General features: G+C 48.8%; 1 protein-coding gene across 8 annotated transcripts in view; it reads left to right on the forward strand.

Annotated features, from left to right (window-relative positions):
• Positions 1–21,009, forward strand: part of STIM1 (stromal interaction molecule 1) — a 100,033-nt gene that overhangs the window by 15,564 nt on the left and 63,460 nt on the right. The window lies entirely within an intron of this gene.

The following is a 21,009-nucleotide window of genomic DNA, read 5'->3' on the forward strand; positions in this document are numbered from 1 at the left end:
ATCAACGTAACCCCGATCCAGTAGAGCAGAGCAGAAATAACCCAGAATTTTAAGCTCTGACAGATTTTTCAGTCTAACATACCCAAGTGTTACTGCTCAGATCCTCGTGCTGCCGCTGCTCCAGTCCCCGCAGAGATGCTGTCTGCCAGGAGAGCTGCAAGGAATTACTCCTCACTGATGATGACTTTAAAAAAAGTCAGATATGGGGTAAACGTATAGTTCTTTGTAGGTCATTGTAAAGCGAACAGTCTTTTTCCAGAGCTCCTATCATCAAATCCAACCACTTAATATAAAAAGAAGCTCTATCTTCATCAGCCAAAGGGGGAGAACAGCAGCCTCAGCCTGCTGAGAGCAGGACATTGCCCCATCAAAGACTGTTTCAGGCTGGAGGCTGCACAAAGGGAGCCCAGCCAACCGAAGATGCTCCTTCTCCCTCCACGTGTTCGATGTTGCGTGTGCGATGCAGTGGCCTGAAGACGAGCACTACAACTCTTCTGCGTCTGTGGATGCCATAATAGCCGGTAAAAAGCCCAGAGAGTAAAAGCTGCTAAAACTGTAAAAGTTTTGCTTTGCTGGTGCTTCTAACTCAGATGCTTAATGATCTGCTGCCTTTGAGGTATGGCTCTAGAAGATGAAAGGGACTTAGAAGAGATTTATCAGTAGCCTAGTGATTGCTACACTTAGTCACTTGTTTCCTGGCTCGAGGTGTGCGGAAATGCTGTGGAGGTGATAGTTCTGCTCTTGGGAAATAAATATTACCAGCACGTCCAGTGGCAATGGTCCTGTGCTTGTACTGGTCGAAAGGCTTTGGCGGGACAGAGTTCATAGGGAGAAACACAGTACATCATGTTTTTTTGCTTGTCAGCTGATGTAGCCTGAAAAAATCAGACAAACGTTTTCAGCACAAATGTGTTTTTTTCCTGAGTGAAGATGCCAAAAACTTGGCAAAATGAGCTTCCCGGTTACGGCACCAGCCTGGTCAGCCTCACGGCTGGTGAGCTGGGCAGCGGGAACGGCTGGGACGGCTCGGAGGGACCCTGCTCTTGTTCAAGCAGAAATACTGGCTGATGAACGGCGGTTTTCCCCGGAGGAGAGGTAAATGGGTGTCTGCTCAGGTGCCCACCTCTGTTACTAATTTCTTGCCGCGAACTTTGGAAGGCAAAAGAGGGCCGCGAGCCTCCCCTCTGCGGGTGCGTGCCCTCTGCGTGGCCAGAGGGTTTGCCGGCCCCTTGAGCCGTGGGGAAACTAAAGAAGTTTACCCAGAGTTTTTTCAGAACCGTGGCCGTGCTGAGCAAAGCCAGCTGCTGCAGCAGGGGCCCTGCAGCCGGGCGTTACCAAAGCTGGGGCTACAATTTCATGCATTTCTTTCTTTTTAAATGCTGCCTGGAGCACGGACGCTAATGAGGCTGAAATTTTTGTTTTAATAGGACCAGAAGCCAGTTTTGCTGCAGCTCTCCTGTAACTCTTTCAACAAAATGGGTACATTTTCCACTGGATCGTCCAGCCCCATATCCATAAAATCTTCATTCTTCACTGACGAGAGCAGGGCAGTCACTCGCTCTATTGGCTGTGTCATTATAATTACCTTCTTCGTGTCTCTTTCAAGAAGAGACCAGATGCATGTTTCTGTTAGGATTTAACTATTTTTAAGCTGTCTATGACCATAATATTGGTCTTCTAGCATCTTCATGATTGTGCAGTAATCACAGTATTTTTATTTTTAATTTGGATACTTAAAGCTGCTATCTTTCTCAAGTTTGGTGTGTTATGTCATGCAGAAAGTAATGGTCCCTTCTATATGTGTTTTGGAATACTAATTTTTTAAAATAAGACCAGACTATTTTTTCTTATTTGGAAGTACATGGCTTAAATAGCCTCTTCTATTGTTGGAAGCTGTGCTAGTCTATAATTAACTTAAACATAAATTAAGTGTTCTGTTTCTGAATACAGTTAATAGACACTTAAGCTGATTACTCATGTTGGTCATAAACTATTATAAGCTGCTGTTTGATTCAACTTGAAATTTATATTCTGATGTCTGTCTTTTCAACACTTAAGTGCTTTGTAGGGACTTCAAAGTTCAAAGAGATCTCCTTGATAAGAATACTGTTATTCTAAGGAGACTGTTCTAATAGATGATATTCCCATTAAAGTATATCCAGCCCTCGGTACGTGTTGTGGCTGCTGCTGGCGTGGCCGGGAGGACGCAGAGCGCGGGCGCTGGTGAGCAGCAGGATCACGCTGCCGAGAGCATCTCGCCATGGCAGCGAGCCGGCCTCGATGACCGCATACGTCTCTTCCATTTCTAATTTCTGATTCAGCGGCCTGCCAGCTGTAAGCTGCGCTGCGGGCACCCACACGTGTCGAAGGTATGTGAGGGGGAGGGAAAATAATTTCTCTAATCCCAAACCAAATATAAAGTTCTGCTGGGAATGGTTCCTTAACCAGAGGCTGGTTAGCACTTAGCGGAGCAAGGGTCTTGTACCTTCGCACCTGAATTGTAAACCCGTCTGCGTGGAGGATTTATGGAGTGCCAAAGAACAAGTCCGCTTAATTTATTTTGTTGCCCCCCTTGTGCTGCTCTGCACACGCAAGCACCCACTGTGCCGTGGAAGCACAGCCGGGCCGCTCGCTTTGGGGACCAAAGCTCAGGCATTTCTCAAATCGGGTGCTCCTGTTCCCTTCCCAGGTCATACGTGATTTATCCTTCTCATTGAAACTCTGTGGGGCGAGTTTCTTACCGAATAAATAGTTATGGAAAAGATACTGTTTGTTCAGCTGAAATAATGACGAACGGGGTCAAACTCGGCTCCAGTCTTCTGGCTTTGTGCCCGGGGTGGCTTTGAATGGCGCTTTCCATCCTTGGCACTTAGAAATAATGAAGAGAGGTTGATCACGTCGTTTCTGTTGTGAAAGCTAGCTGAGAGTTCAGGAGCTAGTAATTGAATTAACCATTGTGCAGGTTTAAATAGCACATCTAATGCATATCATACAGCACGTGTGTAGTAAGCGTTCACTTTGCCAGGGTGCAGTAAAAGGTATACATGCATGTACTGCAAAGCTGTGACACGGAGGAAACGTATTAGTAATGCTCGGTCCCTTGGGAAGGTGAAAAGAGGATTTCTCCGCAATACGCAGCATTTGCTCTGACGGTCTGCGTTACCTGTGAGCTGTAAGACTTGTGGAGGAAACAAGAGGTAAAGATGAACAATGATTGCTGTGTGGGGTTGTATGGTTTGGGTTGCCGGACCCCTGAAGGATGGAGAGGTCTGAGGTGGTGGGATGCTCTCTGCCCTGGGGGGATTCAAGCCAACTTCATGAAACTCCCTGGCTATGGTGTTTGATTAAGGCGTCTCCTGCTTCCTCTGGCATTTCCTTAATTCATGCATCCTCTCCAAATTACTGCCGGTGCACTCAGATGTGGTTTTCTGTGGTCAAACACAGCAATAATGGCTTTTGGGCTGTGCTGCTCAGTGTAAGCCAAATGGAGCCTTGGTCCGGATTAAAAGCCCCTCAGCGCCGCGTTAACGTGCTGCCGGGTGGTGGTTGTGCTGTTTCAGCCCCACGCCCCGGCTGATGGGTTTGGAAAACCGCCTCTCTCTTCTGCTTTAACTTGCCGTAAAACTGCGTCCTGTCCGCACGCCTCTGCGGGAGCGTGGCCGTGCTTTGCCAACAGCGTGTTGTAAAACCTGTGAGGTTGCCTCTCCAGTCTGCTTAGTGGGGAGCAGCAGTGCAGGCAGCAGCTGAATCATGGCTTAAAAATGATGGGGAAAAAGGTGAGCTGCCTGACTGTGGGTGAACCCTCATGCCTGGTCGAGTGTACGAGCATGGGTCCTATTTTCAGCAGCTTCGACGCTGCCAGGTTGCAGTGGAAACATACACGCGGGGTAGGCTTTGGGTAGTCTCAGGAAGGATTAAACAATGTAATTTAACAGAGTCAGTGGAACAACAGCTGCGGTAGTGACAGAGCTGTGCTAAGGAAAAATTTGGCATTTTCTGGTCTCTTCCTTGTGTTTTGTACTTATACAACAATGTTGCTTTAAAATCCTGAACATCAACACGGATTGCATCATGCTAAAGCTGTTCTCTGTGTGTGGAAGATGAGGACCACGTTGTCCAATGAGTTGTCAGCTTGCCTTTTAAAGCCATTTTATTACTGCAAATAGCCTTGAAGATTTTTGAAAGACCGTCTTCGGGGAAGGAGCAGAAGCGGTTTGTGATCACGCTGAAATTGCTGCTGTTCCGGAAAGCGCTAATGGCCGCGCCGTCCTCTGATCGGCGGGCAAGCCAGGCTTGGGAGCTTCCCCTTGGAGTTTCAATAGCGTTTTTTCAAGCTAAGGGCGAGGTTTCAAAAGATGCTGAGCTGATTGAATAACAGCTTGCTGTTGCTGAAAAGCGTTTCCTCCTTCCCCCCTGGTTTTGGCAGCGCCTGCTCCGGCACCCCCGGCAGTTTCGTGCTCAGCAGAAGCAGTCGGTCGTGCCCGGCCCCGGGGCCAGGGGAGGTCTCGGCGCGGTGGTGGTGGGTCTGTGAGCAGGCTGCCCCTGTAACGCTGGTGAGATTTGCTCAGAACAGATGTCCGACGTCTCTATAGGGTTCCTCTTTCACTGGTCACCTACAGAAAAAAGTCACTTTATTAAAAGTATTATTTGTCAGAGTGCTTTGCAGGTGTGAATCTCCCCACTCTGTCCTCCCAGAGGAGCATTTCCATTTTCCAACATAGCAAAACAGGGCATAAAATATCCGATTTAACCCGTGTTCCACAAGGAGTCTTTTCAAGACTACTTTTTTTTTTTTCGCTTGAACTGGGATGGCCTCTTCGTTTTTTTTTTTTTTTTTTAGTAGCAACCTTTATTAGTGAGGCGGCATCAGCTCAGCTTCCAGCCGGGTGGGCCAGATTTACTGACAGCGTGGTGGCTGCGCTCAGCAGCGCTGTGCCAGCACAACACATGCCTTCCTGCACCCGTGCAGCAGTACTGCTCAAAGTGGGACTTGAGTTTTTATTTTGCTTTTGTATTCAAAGGTGGCAGCTATTATTTTGGGGCAGGAGAATTATAACTTAGGAACGTCTGCCTCGTAACAGCATGCTTAGGATTGTTGCTGTTTGCAACAACTTGTCTGACAGATGCTTTTCTCCTGGATCTACTTGCAGCATGCCGTGTCAGGGCGACTTGCACATCGTCATCGCTGTCTGTATTTCCGTTACCAGTGACTGGGTTTTCAAGGGGGGAGAGTACACCCAGGGACAGGGAGGCACGGCTCTGCCTCCTCCCGAGCTGTCCGTGTTCCCTGCCGGGCGCCGGCGCAGAGTTTTCCAGCGGGGGATCGCTGTCGGTCGGAGGCCGGGCTGGCAGTCGCCTTCCTCCCTCCCTGCGTTGCTTCCTCTGGGCGAGGGCTGCTCGGGTTTATGGGGAAGCTGGCCTCGGAGCTGACGTAACCCGAGGTGTTCCTTCTTTGTTCGAGCAACATGTTTGGTTGACAAGGAGGGGGGAAAAAAAAAAATCTTGTTTCCCTAATGTGAATAATCTTCACCTACTAATAAAGAGATTTATTTTAATTTTTGCCACTTTTGCTCCTCCTAATTGCTGCTTTTTATGTTCTGCTGCGCTGTGTACTGAGCATCGCCACCTGGCAGTAACTAGTCACAGGGCAAGTGAAGTACATGGGGATTAGGTTAAACTTTTATCGTTACAATTGGTGGAAAAAAGACGTGCTGAGTTGTCCGGGCAGTCTTTCCCCCACCCTGCAGGGCTGCCGTGGGGAGGTCGGGATTGTGAATGCTCTCCTGCAGCTTTTCGTGCAGAGTGGTGTTGCTTTCTTCTTCACTTACCTTTATCCCTTGCTCCTTTCGTTACCTTTTAACATGTTAAATGTGAAATCTGGTAGAATTGCGTTGCTAAGAGCACTTCCTAGGTAGTGCCTGACGCGTCCAGGATCTCGTGCTTATACCGAGGTTCCTGACTGTCGCTGTCGCGTGTGTAGAACCGAACCGGTCTGCGAGCACCAAGAATAACGGAACTTGGGTTTTCTGCAGATTTGTGTCCTTTGTTCACAGTCCGCTTCCTCCTCCTCCTCCTGCTTTGCTCTCCCCACCCTCTTCCCCTTCCCACCCCGTGCCATCGGCTTTCTCCTCCACCGCCTGCCACCATGGGTGGCCCTGTGTGCCTGCTGGCCTCGGGTCCCCCCTTCACCGCTGTCCTGATCCTCCTGGAAAGCGTTAGAGAACTATGTATGAGACGTTTCTTCGGTTGAGTTTGGGGAGGTAGGAGGATAACAGGATGACCGGGAAGGTTTCCCTGAAGAAGTCAAGCTAACAGTTGCATACTGTTCCTGAGGTCTAATAATTAATGCGTGTTTTTGCAGAACAGCGTTTTCCTGCTAGGTCTGCCCGTGGGCGCTGGGGTGGCGAGCAGCATCTCGCCTTAGCATGGCCCTGCTCTGTTAAATAGTTGTGCTCTTAAATGGGAGAGAAAGACTTCACTGGTTTCAGGAAAAAAAAGTCTTGTAAATGAGAAAATGTTTTAAACTATAGGAATATGTTTCCGCTGAGCTTGCTGGATGCAGCAGTGCAGTTATCCCTCATGAGGGTTTATTTGCGAGCAGCAGCTGATCCCTTCTCGCTGTGGGAAAGGCATGGAGCGTACGCCATCTCTGAAAAGGCACTGAGCAGAGGCTGTTGTCACCGTGTTTTCTGCTCTCTAGAGCTTCTGTGAAAATTTAAATCATCAGTTCTTGGTAAGACACATGAGGGATAAATAAGGTTAAAATTGGGAGAAGCTGTCCTTGTATGGCAGCATGGGAACGGCGCCGCTTCGCTTGAATTAATTATGCAGAAGCTTGTCTGTGAAGGGACTATGGGGAGTCCTCGATGTTGCGAGAGGAGGAGGACGGGCAATGCATGCAAGAGGTCCTTCGGCTTTGTCCACTCGTGAAGCTTTTCCTCCTGGGGCAATGTGCTCCTTCAGCCATCCTCTGAAGACGAGACAGATGCGATTTCGGCTCAGGGGCAGGGGGTTCTGGAAGGAAGAGCAGAAGAAAAGCACGCCACTGAAAAAGCCCCTATAAAGCAAGGGTTCTGGAAACTTCGCTTTGGTCCAGGTATTGAGTATTGCTGAGATTTGGCTGATCAAGAGACTCGGGATATAAGCCTGGCCTTTGGGTCAATTTGGTCAATTATCCATCTCATAAATGTATGAAGGTGATTTCAGAAACCCTCCACTTCCACACTAATCTTACTGGAAATCTCTTTTTAAATTCCTAAGGAAATTCCCCAAGTAATGAATTGAAAATTCAATAAAATGTAATGGGAATATATTAGTGTGAACCATCTCTGGCTCAACAGAGGAGCTGTTTGGTTCTGAAGTGCTTCGCCATCGAGACGCCGAATCTTTGCAGAAATCAAGCCTTGAAAGGAAGGCTTGGTTGGAGCGTTAGAGCTGCTGCCTGCCGTTCTGCTTGCTAGCTGTCCCAAGGATAACCTAGAATAAAGGGTTTGGTCCTCCAATTATAGTAAGCGGGCTCACCTTTTCCTATCCTTTCCTTTCCCTGCAGCGGGAAACGTGAGGCAGCTGTGACTTGGACGGGAAGCAATCTGTGGGCCGTACGGTGTGTGTGCACGCGCTGTGGGCTGCGTCTGATGAGGTTTAATCCGGGGTTAGTTCATCTCTGAAGCAAACACAATTTACTTACAGTTGCTTTAAATCTTCCTCAGCACCTTTAGCTTGTGGTACCTGCGTGGACGGGCACATTCGGCTTTTAGGAGCAATCCATGGTGATTTGCTCTTCCTGAAGCTGTCGTCTTTATGGCTTACGTGCATCCAGCTGCGCGGAAAACGCCTCCGCTTTACCGGCTGCTCGTGGTAGCTGGGAAAGTGGGCATCCGCTTGCAGGTGCACAAACCTAAGATGCTGTTTCTCTTATCTCTTTTCGCATCCTGTAAAAAAATAAGTGAGAGATAAGAGAGGAAGAATAGAAAGATAGTTTCTATGGAGTGGGTGATTTAACTACTTCCTTCCAGCATTATGAACGTGAGTTACTACTTCTCTGTGCTGGACTGGGAGCTGCCTGGCCAATCTAACTGCGCAAGCTGAATGAAATACTAATAAGCAAGAAACCAGTTCAGCCTTGAGGTGCAACTCCTTTATAGAAAGCTCTTGCAAAAAAGGATGATCTTTCCCCTGTTAGAAATAACTTTACTTTTGTCAAGTTAGGATTAAGTATTTTAAATCCTAAGAGCAGGTCCCTGATTTATGCAATGGGAGGATACAGAGAAGATGGAGCGAGACTCGTCTCACGTTTGCAAGGATAGGGCGACAGGCAGTGAACACCGACCACAGCAGGGGAAATTCTGGTTACATATTAGGGATGTGTTTTCATAACAAAGGTAGTCAGTAATTGAAACTGGGGCTCAAAGAGGTGGTGGAACCTCCAGCCTTGGAGATACCAGAGCTCAGCTGGATGGGGCCACGCACAATCTGATCTAAGTTGGCGCCTCTTAGCTGTGTATGAAGGGTGAGAGCAGATGGAGTTCTGTGCATGAAGGTACAAGGGAGTTACACACCCTTCAATATTCAAATAGCAAAATTATCCACGTATTAGAAATACAAGTAGCTGCAACGCAAAAGCTGCTTTTTGTGCCTAAGCTTGCTGCTGCTTGCAACTGCTTTTCCCGGTTAGACTGATGTCTACTGATGTCTTGTATGTCTGCAAGGAAGCGAACATTTTCTCCTGTGAACCCAATTAGAATGAATAAAGAGCCTCCAAATTTTGCAGATAACTTTTTGAAGCAGTCTTAATATTAGTAATAAGGATCACATTTAAAAAAACCCAAACAAACAAACAAGAAAGCTAAAGCACCACTATTATAGCTAGCTATAAGCAAAAAATCGTGGGGTAAAATGCATTTTAGGCCTAATTTACTTATGTGTACATTTTTGTACGTCAGAGTCAGCTGATGTAATCAGTCAGGCTGCGTCACCATGGAGGTGACGTGATTCAGAAGACAACGATCAGCCCTGGGATAGTCCGTCTGAAGGAGAAGAAAATTGAGCTAGGAGCATGAGTGATAAACGAAAACGTTTACTTTGGGAAAAATCTGTGTGTGGAGCAGGTTGGCTGCAGGAGCGTGCGTGGTCCTCCGTGATGTGAGCTACCGCCTGTCCCAGCCCCTGCCTCGCAGTGCCCGTAGATGCTCTTTACCGAGCGTCTCACGGGGCCTGAAGCGCTTCACGCTTGGTTTGTAGTTGGTAGGTTCTTAAAAAAAATGCGTAAGCAAGGGTGCCTTCTGCAGCCCTCGGGAGTGGTGTCGCAGCCGCTGCGGCCAGGCTGCCCCGTGCCAGCTCCCTCCTACGTCTCCGAAAGTGCCGGTGAGTTTTGGGGCAACTTGGGCAACTGCAGGGCACGTGTGGGGCACGTTGGGAAGCTGCAAACCTGGCGGGAGTTGTGCCAGGGAGCGGAACCAGCTGCTGACCCCCTTGTGCTGTCTGTGTCTGTGGGGTGGTCCGTGTCGTGGCGGTGGTGGCAGCAAGGGCTGGGTAGCGCCTGCAGGAGACCGCCTCAGATACCCACGCTGCTTCCCTGGTTAGAGCTTGTTTGGTCGCTGTAATTCTGCAAGTTCTTCTGTCACGCTTTTATTTGACTTTTTGGAGGTAGCTGGAGTAGTGCTGACTTGTGTTTAGGTGGATACCGGTGGTACAAGTTCATTTAGACTGGGGGTAAGAGTCCCACCTCCTTGCTGCTCAGAAGCCGAATGGCTCAGCTTCGAGCTGGTCTGGCATATTCTCTGCTTTTGGAGACAACCACAGCATTGACGTGTTTCTTCCTAGCCTGCAGAATACTTTAGACTGACTCTCCTTAATTTTGTAGGTTCTTTGAAGTGTTGTATCTCCTTTGATCGTGGGGCTGGCCTCAGAAGAGAGCTGTGGTCGGGGTGGGTGGAGCCAGAGCAGTTCTCAGCTTGGAGGCTCAGGGGTGTACAATCCTGTCCCCCCTGTCCCCCCCATACCTCCGGTGTTACTCTGTGCCTTTGGGCAGCAGCACGCTTCGACCAGGGAAACAGCCAAATGCAAATTGCTGTAGTCTGTGCAGGTCACATCAAATCACAGGGAGTGCTGGAGAGCAGAGGTGTCCCCTGGAGGGACCTGGACAAGCAGGAGACGTGGGCTGGCAGGAACCTTTATTAAACCTGAAGTTTAACAAGAGCAAATGCATCAGGGATAGAGTAACCCTGCTCGACGATATGGGCTGGGGGCCGACTCTGGGAGGCAGCTTTGCAGAAGAGGATCTGGGGATCCCGGTGAAGAAGTTGCCGGTGGGCAGAGTGCCCTTGGGTGAGGGAGGCAGGAGGGGTCCATCAGGTCCAAGGAGGAGGTCCTCCCCTTTATCAGGCTGTTGTGATGCTGCACCTGGAGTACTGTGTTCACTTTGGGGCTCCCCAGTACAGAAGAGGTGTGGACGTGCTGGTGTGAGTCTAGCAGAGCCACCACAGTGGCTGGGGGGACTGGGGTGGTTCAGCCTCGGGCAGAGGAGACCTCACTGCTGTCTGCAGTGCCCAGAGATGGAGCCAGACCCTTCCTAGAGGTGCTCAGCGCTGGTAGGAGAGCAGCGCACGCGGGCTGCAACACGGGGGACCCCAACCAGACCCAAAATTACTGTGAGAGTGGTCAAATACTGGAGGGGCCCAGAGATGTTGTGGGGTCTCCACCCTGAGTGACCTGATCTGATTGGAGCTGCTTCGGGCAGGAGGTTGAACCTGGATGAGCTCCAGAGGTCCCTTCCGACCTACGTTATTCCATGGTTGTGATTTTACGATTCTACAATTCTGTAATTTTATTGTATAGTGCATTGCTCTTTGACTAGCCTTGAGGTGAATGCTGTTCTATTCTGGTCTTGCCTGAATAATGAAATTAAAAATATGTTTGTATTAGGTGTTAGGCATTTATTAATAAATACTCTCTGAGTGCAAGAGCGGAATATATATTTCTCCGCCATCTTGTGAAAGCTACCAAAATTTTTGCTTCTGTTGAACATGAAATTATGTGTCTTGAGCTCTTCTTGCTCCCGGTATTTTTTGCAGTGTGTGTCGTGTACCGGAGTGCCACGAGCTGGGGACTGGGAATCCCTGGCTTTGGGCAAGCACCGCTGCAGGAACAGCTCGCGTGGATCAAGGACGATGAGGTGGGATGGCAGAAAGATTGTGGGTTTTTCTTTGATTTCTTCTTAGCTTTCTTTGGCGTCTCAAATTTTTCAGGCAGGAATGACTCACTCATCCATTATGTGGTTTCCTCACTTTTAGCAATTTTTCTTTCACTTAAAAAATAATCATTATTAGCTCTGCATCAGCGTGCGCAGCAGCCAGCATTCAAAGCTGCGTACCGTGGGCTGTGGCTGACTGGAGCGGCTGACTCATGTCTGTTACAGGTTTTCAGATCGACATCGATTTCTTCCCACCCCTCACTGTTTCTGTCTTTCAAAAGTACCAGTAAGGCTGGTTTTGGCCATGTAACGATCTCCTTGTCTCTTTACAGAGCAGGAGCGTTGATCCTGGGTCCTGGAGAACAGGAGCAGGTGCTGCAGCGTTAGCCAGCCCCCTCGATTCCCTCCGGTGCAGGGACCACGGTCCCCCTGCACAGCTCTGCAGCTGCACCACTGTGCCTGGGCACTGTGTTTTAATGGTAGGCATAGTAGGTTTCTGCATATCCTTCCCCAAAACATCGCCTTACGTGAATGGAAGGTGCTACAAAACGAGGTGCATGTCAAGGGTTAACCCCTGGATTCTGCTGCAGCCGGTGGTGGTTTTCCAGCTTGCAGAACCCAGCTCCGATTCCTGGCTTTGCTCGTGAAGGTGTGGAGTGCCCCATGGCTGCCTCTGGCCCCGCCGGGCGCTGACAGCTCCCAGCGTTGCGCAGAAGCGAGTTTCCTTAACCCCTGAAAGCACTGTTGTTCACAGCGTCCTGATAAGGCATTTGAGAGAGATATATCTTAGAAGGAATATTTACCACTAAAATCTCTTATGTGCTTTAAACAGCACTGGGCACAGCAAGGTTGTGTGCGGGTGTGGAGCGCTGCCTGGCTCAGCGTGAGCCGCAGGGAAGCCGGTGACCTCCCGCTCGACACGAGCACAGGACTGCGCTGCCAGAGGGTTTTCAGCTGGGAAGAAAAAAGGTTTCTAGACTTCCAGGCTGTGTTTCTAAAATAGTTCTGGGTTGTGATAGCATGCTTGGGATCTGCGCGGCCCAGGGGTGCCGCGGGTCCCGGTGGGCGCTGGGGGTGGGTTCCGGAGGAGGGGTGGTGGTCGGGTGGTGCACAGCCGCTCCCCTGCCCAGCACCCCGCCGACGCAGTGCCGTGGCAGCCAGCGGGGTGTCAGCGTCCCCCCTGCTGCGCCCCTCTGGGCGTCTGCTCCAGCGCAGTGGAGTCGCAGGCCAGTTCTAAGGAAGCGGGGCAGAAACGAGCAGCAGCGCTGGGGACAGGCGTGACTTGTCAAGCTCAAGATGCATCAGCAGATGGCCATGGGCTTTGTCCCCCGTCGTCCTTTCCCACCGCGACTTGGGAGAGGAGAGCTGTTCCGGCAGCGCCCGGTGCTCGGCAGCCGAGAGCATCCAGCCTGGTGGCTCACGGTCCCAGGTCCCGCTGCGGCTTCGTCTGCGCCGGGGACCGGGAGGTTGCGTCTGGCAGGGAAAAGGGCTGGAGCTCCCTGGTCTGGGGAAGGGGGTGGGAGCACAATGGGCAAGGGAAAAGCTCCGTTTGGTCGCTGGGTGCGTGGCCGACGCTGTGCTGTCTGGGGAATGACTTCAGGAAAGTGGCCGTTTCAGAGCACTGATGCAGGATTGCTCTTGAGAAATCCGAGGACTTTCTAAAATATTTTTATACTGAGAAATATTTAGACCTCAGCGTTAATAAACATCCATTTTATCTAAAAATAAGTAACCCTATACCAAATTTAAGTGAAGAAGGTCACTTTTACCTAAAAGCATTAACTGAACCTGCTGGTTGTGGCCACCAGAAAGTGGAGGGGTGGGAGGGGACCTTTCCCCATTGCGCCTGCCTTCGTGTGCCCTACACAACTCTGGAGTAGGGAAATGGAGAAGTACCACAGTGCAAAAAAAGTAAAGGAGTGATAAATCTCTTACACGTTCTGTGAATTACATTTACAAATATACCTATAATTCTGAAAATATTTCAGGAATTTGGAGGGGGGATGTACTGGAATGCATGTCTTGAGCTGGATCTGTAAAAGACAAATCTGTGCAGTGGTGTCTTGGTTTTGTTCTTGCACTGGCTTTGGAGACATGGAAGTTACCAAGCACTGTAAATTAGAAATTGCGTAAAAAGACACGGGGAGAATGTAACCAATAGTTAGAAAAATGCTTGCAAGTCTGAAAAACCATCATATAGTTATGCCATAACGCAGAAGCTAGAATAAAAACCCAAAATTGTGTGAAGTGATGCTTCCCAGTGAGGGCTTGTGCCCGAGCCTGTGCTGGGCTCCTGAGATTCCCAGTTCCCAACTGGGAGCGGGCTCAGGCAGTGCCTCTCCGTGAGCATCGCCCTGGCGTGCAGACCTCTCGTGCACCCGCTGCCGTTGGCTGGCACGGCCCGTTACTCTCGTCTCGGTGCCCACAGCAAGCCTGGGGAGCCAGGCGAGCTTTCCTTCCTCTAAGGATTCACTCTTGTGGGAATACTTATTTGCACTTTCTAGCTCTTCAGGAACATGGATAGAGGTTGCTTACGGAAATGAACACGACATTGGAGCATAAGAAAAATTGCTGCTGTTCTTACTGTGATGACTGCAGGTGCTGGTACTCCCGGAGCCCCCTGAAGCCATAGAGCCAAGAACTTTACAAAGAAGGAGGAAGGAGAGGTTTTTATTTAGCCAGTGACTAGTGTTTCCTGGTGTTGGTATTTGCAATGCCAGTAGGTATCACGTCTGTCTATCTACAGGTGGCTGAATTGTTGCAGTTTTCAAATAACCCACAAGATTAGCAGATTTAAATTGATTACTTCGCATGTCTCCAGTGAAGGTGCTTCTAAAGAACATCAGTTGTGAAAGGACAGTCGTATTGAGTGAAGGACGTCCTTAAAGTCAAATCTGGATGGCCTTCACTGTTTCATACAGTCTTAATTATTCAATTTTGTTCGGCACAAAAGAGAAGGAGTGCGTAAGCAGCTAGATCACTTGGTTTATTATTATGAAGTAACCCACTCTCTAGTTATTTAAGCTCATTGGAACTTTTTCCTACCCGTGGGATATTTTTGCTTTTGCTGCTCATCTTGCAGAAGGACTCGACGTGGTATTTTCTAGCTGACTCCGGGCAAAACCGCTTTGCCTTACAGGGTGGTACTAAAACAACTTTTGCTATCTTATTTAGACAGCCCAACAGAAATATTACGCAGTCCTGGGGCCTGAAGAAAGCAAACAAAAATTTCTCAGGAAGGAAATACGTGAAATTGGCACGTTGAGGCCAGAGCACCCGTCAAGGATGGTGAGATTTGATCTGGAGAGGTTTGAGAGCAGCAGGAAGGGCAGAGCCATGCCCGAATACTCCGTTGGTGGTGTGGGCAGGAGATGTGGTGATTTGTCGTCAGGAGAGTGCGCGGCGTGTTAGACAGCACGGGCAGAAGGAGGTGTGGACGCTGCTAGGACCGGCAGATGTGGGCCCAGGGTGTTGGAAGGGGTTGGGGCTGTGTGCTTCCCACCCCAGTGGGGGGAGATAAGTTTGGTTTGTTTTGTGGGGGGTCTTTTTGGAGCCCACTATTTTTTAGTGGGCTTGTAAGAGCAAAGCATTTGAGGAGGAGGAGTGGGACGACAAAGGTTTGCCGTGGAGGGGATTGGGTGGAAGCAAGGGTTAAAAAGGGCTTTGCTCCTGCTTGCGGGGAAGAATGAAGATGTTTGGAAGAAATGGGATGAAGCTTTGCTGGTACTAAATCAAGTAAATTGTTGCATGGAGAAGGCTAATTGCAATCAGTGATGAGGGAATTAATTATAGTAAATAAATGCTGAGCTTGTGCCAAGGAGAGAAGCCCATTTGTGGAAGAAATCTTGAATTTTTAGTTGAATAAGAGCTAGCAACTGTAAAACAATGTCACTTTGCTGCTTAATTCCTTCCTGTACCTGTCTTCAGCGGGTGGTGGTGACCTGAAGAGGTGAGTGTCTGTAGTGCCAGAGCTCTCGATGGGTCACCGAGGGCTTTCTCCTGCATCTGTTTCACCTTGCGTAGCTTTGTCATCTTGATCCTGAGAGATTGGGGATTTTCCAGGAACCGGTACCTGCCACCAGAATAGGGGAGACGGATTTGGCCCTGTGAATTCTGCATGGGCTGTTTCTCTGAACGCTATTATTAGATGGTTTGCGAACGTTTTTAGTTGGTCCTTCCAGAGGCACCCAAGGGCGTTGTTACTTTCTTTAAAAGTATATCAGAGATGAAATGGTCTAATCTCTGGTTGTATTTACATTTTTTCTAGACTATTTAATTTGAGTCAGGTACAGTGGTTTTTTTGCATTGTGCAAGCTGTTTCATTAAAGGAAAAAAGTATATCTTTGAACTCCTGCTAATACGTACTTAATAGTTGAAGGTTTTCTAATAAGACTCGCGGGTTGGGTTACTTGTGCTCAGGTGAGGAACCGGGGATCTGTGCTGCAGAAGCGGTTTGCAGCAAAGTGAAGTGGAAAACTGGATGACTTCAGTGAATTTCTATTTAACTGTCTGCTACAGACTCCACTCTTTCAGAGGTGATGATAATTTAACACAGCAGCAAGAGGACGTGAATAATTCAGTGGTGTTGAGCGAGACGCTTGCTTGAGCGTTCTCCTTTGCTCCTGATGAAGCTCCCTCCAGCTGGAATCTTCTACCTACAAACCCGCTATGACAATACCCGGCTGGAGCTCGCAGGCTGTAAGGGAGGTGGGGAGATGGATGAGGTCCGTGTTTGCAATGCCAGTGGATTGCGTGTGACTCCTTGGTATGACAGGAGTCGCATGTTGCTGCCTTCTGGAGCAAGACGTGGTGCCCTGCCTCTGCACCTCCCAGGGAAGGAATTTTGCTGCCAAGGGAGCTCATTCAGTTGGAATAGGGAAACGGGCATGTGTTTGACAAATTCACCTTTTTCTTTAAAAAAAAATAGGTTTATGTATGAATTTTCACATGCATTTGTGGACGAGTATTACACGCTAAACATGGAGTAGTGGCTGACAGTTCTCTATATAGAAATTATATCCAGCTGTACAGTGTAAACTTGGAGTATAAAAATACTTCGAGTACTTTATGACAGTGGAAATGGTTGTATACTCTCGTAACTTTGTCAGGCTCTATTGTTTGGTAATTAGAGCTGGGAAACTATGATTACTCTGCCCTTTTTTGCCTTGCTCGCTGTGCTGCTGCTCTGTAGCCTTGCAAGATATCTGGGTTCCCTTTCATTTTTGTTACCCCTCCAGGGGGAACGGTAATTCCTGGATACATTCCTTACAAAACCGTTTAATGCTTTTGTTAAAATTTATGAAGATGTCCTTGGCTTTTTTTTTAATTGAAAACCAGCGTTTTAGGGGAGGAACCCTGAGCAAGGAAGTTAAGCTGAGTCCTTGTTTATATTAGTAAAAATATGTAAACCAAATGTAAGACCTTTTTTTTTTTTTTTTGGCTGTCATTTCAGTGTTTATAAAAGCGAGTTATGTAAATGACAATTCTTATAATTAAACTGCTATCTAATCCTGTCCCTACGGCTGCGCTTGCTACAAAGCTCGGTGCTCCTGGGGGCAATCGGCTGTAATGGCATTGACGCAGCTTTTCAGCATTATTAAAGATAATGGGACCTCCTAGAAGAAAATTGAGAAAGAAAATTGAGAGAACCTGAAATTAAACAAACAATTCTTATCAGAAGAATCTCCCAGGAGAAAGGAAAGATCTGGAATAAAATACTTCGACGCTACAGAGTCAGTGAGGCTGGCAGGGACTTCTGGAGACTGTCCTCTCCAACCCTGCTCAAGCAGAGTCACCCGGAGCTGGCTGTCCAGGGTCGTGTCCAGTTGGGTTTCGACTGTCTCATGGATGGAGACACCCCACCCTCTCTGGGCAACTTGTGCCAGTGCTTGACCACCCTAAAATAAATAAGTAAAAGTAAAAATGCCTTTTCTGATGTTGAGGTCGGATTTCCTGTATTCCGGTTTGTGTCGTTGCCTCTTGTCCTTCCAGAGCGGGCTGGGGCTGAGGAGGCAGTCGCGGCAGGAGAAGGGAGAAGCCGGGAAAGCGCCATTTCTCCTGGGACACTTTGTGGGACGTGTCTTTCTAAGCTGTTCATAGAACGGCCCAAACTCTGTTCAAGGTGGCTGTCTCTCCAGCTCTGCCTCGTCTGCTCTAGCACTTAGGCTGAGTGTCTGTTGACGATCTCCCAGGTGGTGGCACCCAGAGGGCTGGGATGGCAGCAGGGCCCCTGGGCAGTCTGCCCCTGGGAGATTGCCTTGCAGACTGCAAAATACCTTTAGCAGGGGAGCGGGAGCCCAAGGGGCGAAGGTGGGCGGGTGTGAGTCCAGAACAATGGCAGGAGAAGGGATGTGAAGATGGCATGTGTTGACAGCGCCCAGGCCATCATCGCGGTCTATCAGGACGCTGATGGGGGGGAAAAGGGACTTTTTCTTCTGAAAGGAAAGACTATTAAGAGATGATAGTGGGTAGATAAAGAACAGGACTGGAGGCATAAAGCAGTGAAGAGACAAAAGACTCCTGATGACTCAGAGTGGTGGGGTGGGAGGGTCGAGTAAAGATGATGGTGTCAGCTCCTCAGGGCTCCAGAAGTCACACCCCTAAATCCTGGTGTGGTCTGCCACCTAAGAACAAGTTGGGACAAGTGATGAGGACCCAACAGCAAGTGTCTCTCCGTAGAAACTGCTGTAGCAAAAATCAGCGCTGGGCCTTCTGGAAGAGGAAGATGTTGTTTAAACAAAACCCATTTCTCACTCATTTCAAGGCTTTCACCCACTGAAGGTGCCACAGGTGTCGGAGTGGCCTGGAGTGTCATTGCGTGTGACATGGAGGGCAAGGCATGCTGGCTATTAACCTCTCATTTACATTGTCAACTGGTCAAGAGGAACCCAAGAGATGACCTGGCTTTTGGATAGGTCTTTTTTTGTCTCCCTTCAGGAGACAAGGGTTATTTTTTGCTTAATCTTCCATAAATCTTAGGCAAGGTTGCTGGCCCTGGTCTTTTGTTTCTGCATTTTGGGTATTTTTACAGCTGCAGCCTGTCTTCCCGTTGAGATAAGCAGGGAGGGGGGGAACGGCCCATGCTGCCTGGTGAAACCTCATGACCACTCTGTTATCGGTGCAGGGTCTTCTGCTGACTGAATCACTTGTGTCCTTATTCAGGCTTTGTCTGGCCTTGATGCAAACAACAAATTCCTGTATTTACTAGCTTGATTGTGTACTTGGTTATCAACACGTGCCATTCTTGCAACCATTGCTTTATTGCTCTTTCTGCTACTTTCACAGTTGTGCCTCATTCTTAGCATTTGTGTTACAAATACCCACGGGTTGTCTTTGTGGTTGCAAGGAACCTGGGCAAGATCACGATCACTCCGATACATGTGTTTTGTTGTCTGAATGCTGGACGGACCACTTGGACAGTCATGATTTGGGGCTCAAGAGTTATGTGGTTATGAGAGTGTTAATAAGAATAAAACCACTCTTGTTTTATAATAACATGACCTTTCCTTCCTATAATTTGAACTTTGCTAGAGTGTTGCTGTTTTCATTGCTACAATAATAAGCACAGGCTCAGAACAAGATGATCACGTAATATTTTGGGAGATACCTTTTAGCTTGATTTTATTTTTCCTTCTGAAGTCAAGTCCAAAGGCAGTATAAATACAATGACCATCCCGTGTTCTTGCTCTGTCATTCAGATCAGCATGACAAACCATTGCAGAAAAGGCCCAGCCCAAAGATCTGAGCTAATTTTGCAATAACAACTAAGAAAGTGTGGAGGGAAGAAATTCCTGCAGGGTAGGAGAGAAAAACCAAATCTGTGCAAATTAACGTTAGGGCATCCAATAATATTTAAAACAATTCTGCCAAGTTCCTCTCCCTTGCCAATTAAAATCAACAGAAATTACACAGACGAAAAATCTTCACCCTGATGCTGTGAAGTCCTTAGTCAACATTGTGGCCGCGCTATGCAGTGCCGTTGGTCACCCTTCCACCTCCTGCGGCCCCCGAAGGTGTAATGGAGGAATGGAGGCTTCCTGGCATGCCCGAGCAGGGAAACGCTGACTTCACCTCCTGGACTGCCACCGTTTCTCAGCCCTGCCCACCACGGCGTTGTCCCTGGCTGCTCTGTGTTGCTGTGCCAGATGTTTTTCCCAGGTCCGACCGCAGGCTCCGTGAGTCCAGGTGTCCCTTATCTCCACCGGCTTCCTAGGACAGCTGGCCATGAGCAACGTGGGGGGAGGACAGCCCCGCCGTGCCAGGGAAGGGAGAGCTTTCTCGGCTCACTCACTGGTTTGGGTCACCAGTTTACAGGGCTGCTGGACCCTCCTGGCCATACGGACAGCCACGAGTTGGTGCAGAATAAGCTCCCTGAGGTTTGTGAAGCAGCAGGACACCAGCACTGCCTCTTCAGGAATGCACAAGCAGCCTCCGTCATTGTCCAAGTCACCTTGCCCTATCTATCAGGAGGAGCGGCATGTTCAGTGCTTATTTTCTTGTTCTTCAGCTAATGACTGCAGAAAACCAAAACTTACGGCGCCTGCTGAGCAGTGCCCCAAGCGCAGTATTTGCCATGCTGGACCTAAAGGGAAGGGTCTTGTTTAGACTCTGGTTCGGTCGTGGGAGCTGGTGTGGGGACACAGCTCCGTGTCCAACAGCTGGGACACAGTGGCTGGTCAGCGGAGGGAGGAATCGCTCCTTTTATGAATTTTTCTGTTTCTTGCAAACATTGTGTGCGGTGGTTTCCTAGGCAAGCTTCCAAGAATCTGATTTACTCCGTTCTGGTTAAATTTTGGTTGGCTTTTTTTGTTTGTTGGTTTGGTTTTGTTGGTTTTTTTTACTGAAGTTAGCAAAGGATGAATGGGCAGCAGTGGGTGTGTGAGGTAATTTGGACTGGAGAGAGAGAGAGTGGCTGTTAATGTAAAGTAATTTGGTAGAGGTGGTTGAATCTTTGCATTTGGAAATAAAGCAGCATGTGGCCTCTTCGAGTGCCCTGCTGCAGGGAGGCATGATGGGTCTGGTTTTTCCGAAGCGAAATGTTTTATATTTTCTCCTCTTTTTTCACAACTATACAAGGTAGAAGAAGGAGATTGTGCCAAAAATAATAATGAAACCAAACCTATAAACCCAGCCCAAATTATGTCAGTTCCAGGCCCGGCAATACTTGTAACTCGCAGAAGTGCTCTGATACAAAACGTGTTGTCGTTGATCACAACGTCCTAAAAAGAAGTCACTGAAGAAAACCCGACCCCAAGCCCCGAGTGGCTGGATACGGGGGTGGGTGGGAGAGCAGGGTGCAGGGGGCTGTTGTACCCCGAGGGAGCAGCGCAGAGCCTGGGGCTTTATTCCGGCTGTGGTGGTACACCTCGCATCAACCCGGCGGGTGGGTCTTGTCGTTAATGTGGACTTCTGCTCAGCCGGGTTTACACAACTGGGAGTTTCTTCTGGGAGGTTTACGCTAAAGCATCGACATCCGTTGGTAATGTTGGGACGAAGCCAGCCAAGAGCTGCTGTGGTGGTGTTACCTACGTGACCCGTACCTCCTGACGCACGTGTGCCACCTATAGCCTGATTTCTCGTTGGTGCTATTTTGCGGTAGTAGATTGCCCAGCATGTCTTCTCCCAGCATGAAGTCGTGCGATCAATCCGCGTGCCTCTGTGTGTCCCTAAAGGAGGACTGGGTTTTCATGCCAGAGAGCCCGTTTTTAAAAACCTGCTTTTGTAACAAAGACGGGCGCTCCCCCTTGATAAATACGGTTTGTCTGTGGGTTACCAAAGGCCACCTTGGCGAAGCGGGGTCTGAAGGGCGGTGGTGTCTG

The sequence above is a fragment of the Calonectris borealis genome, chromosome 1, assembly GCF_964195595.1.
Source record: "Calonectris borealis chromosome 1, bCalBor7.hap1.2, whole genome shotgun sequence".
NCBI classification, from domain to species: domain Eukaryota; kingdom Metazoa; phylum Chordata; class Aves; order Procellariiformes; family Procellariidae; genus Calonectris; species Calonectris borealis.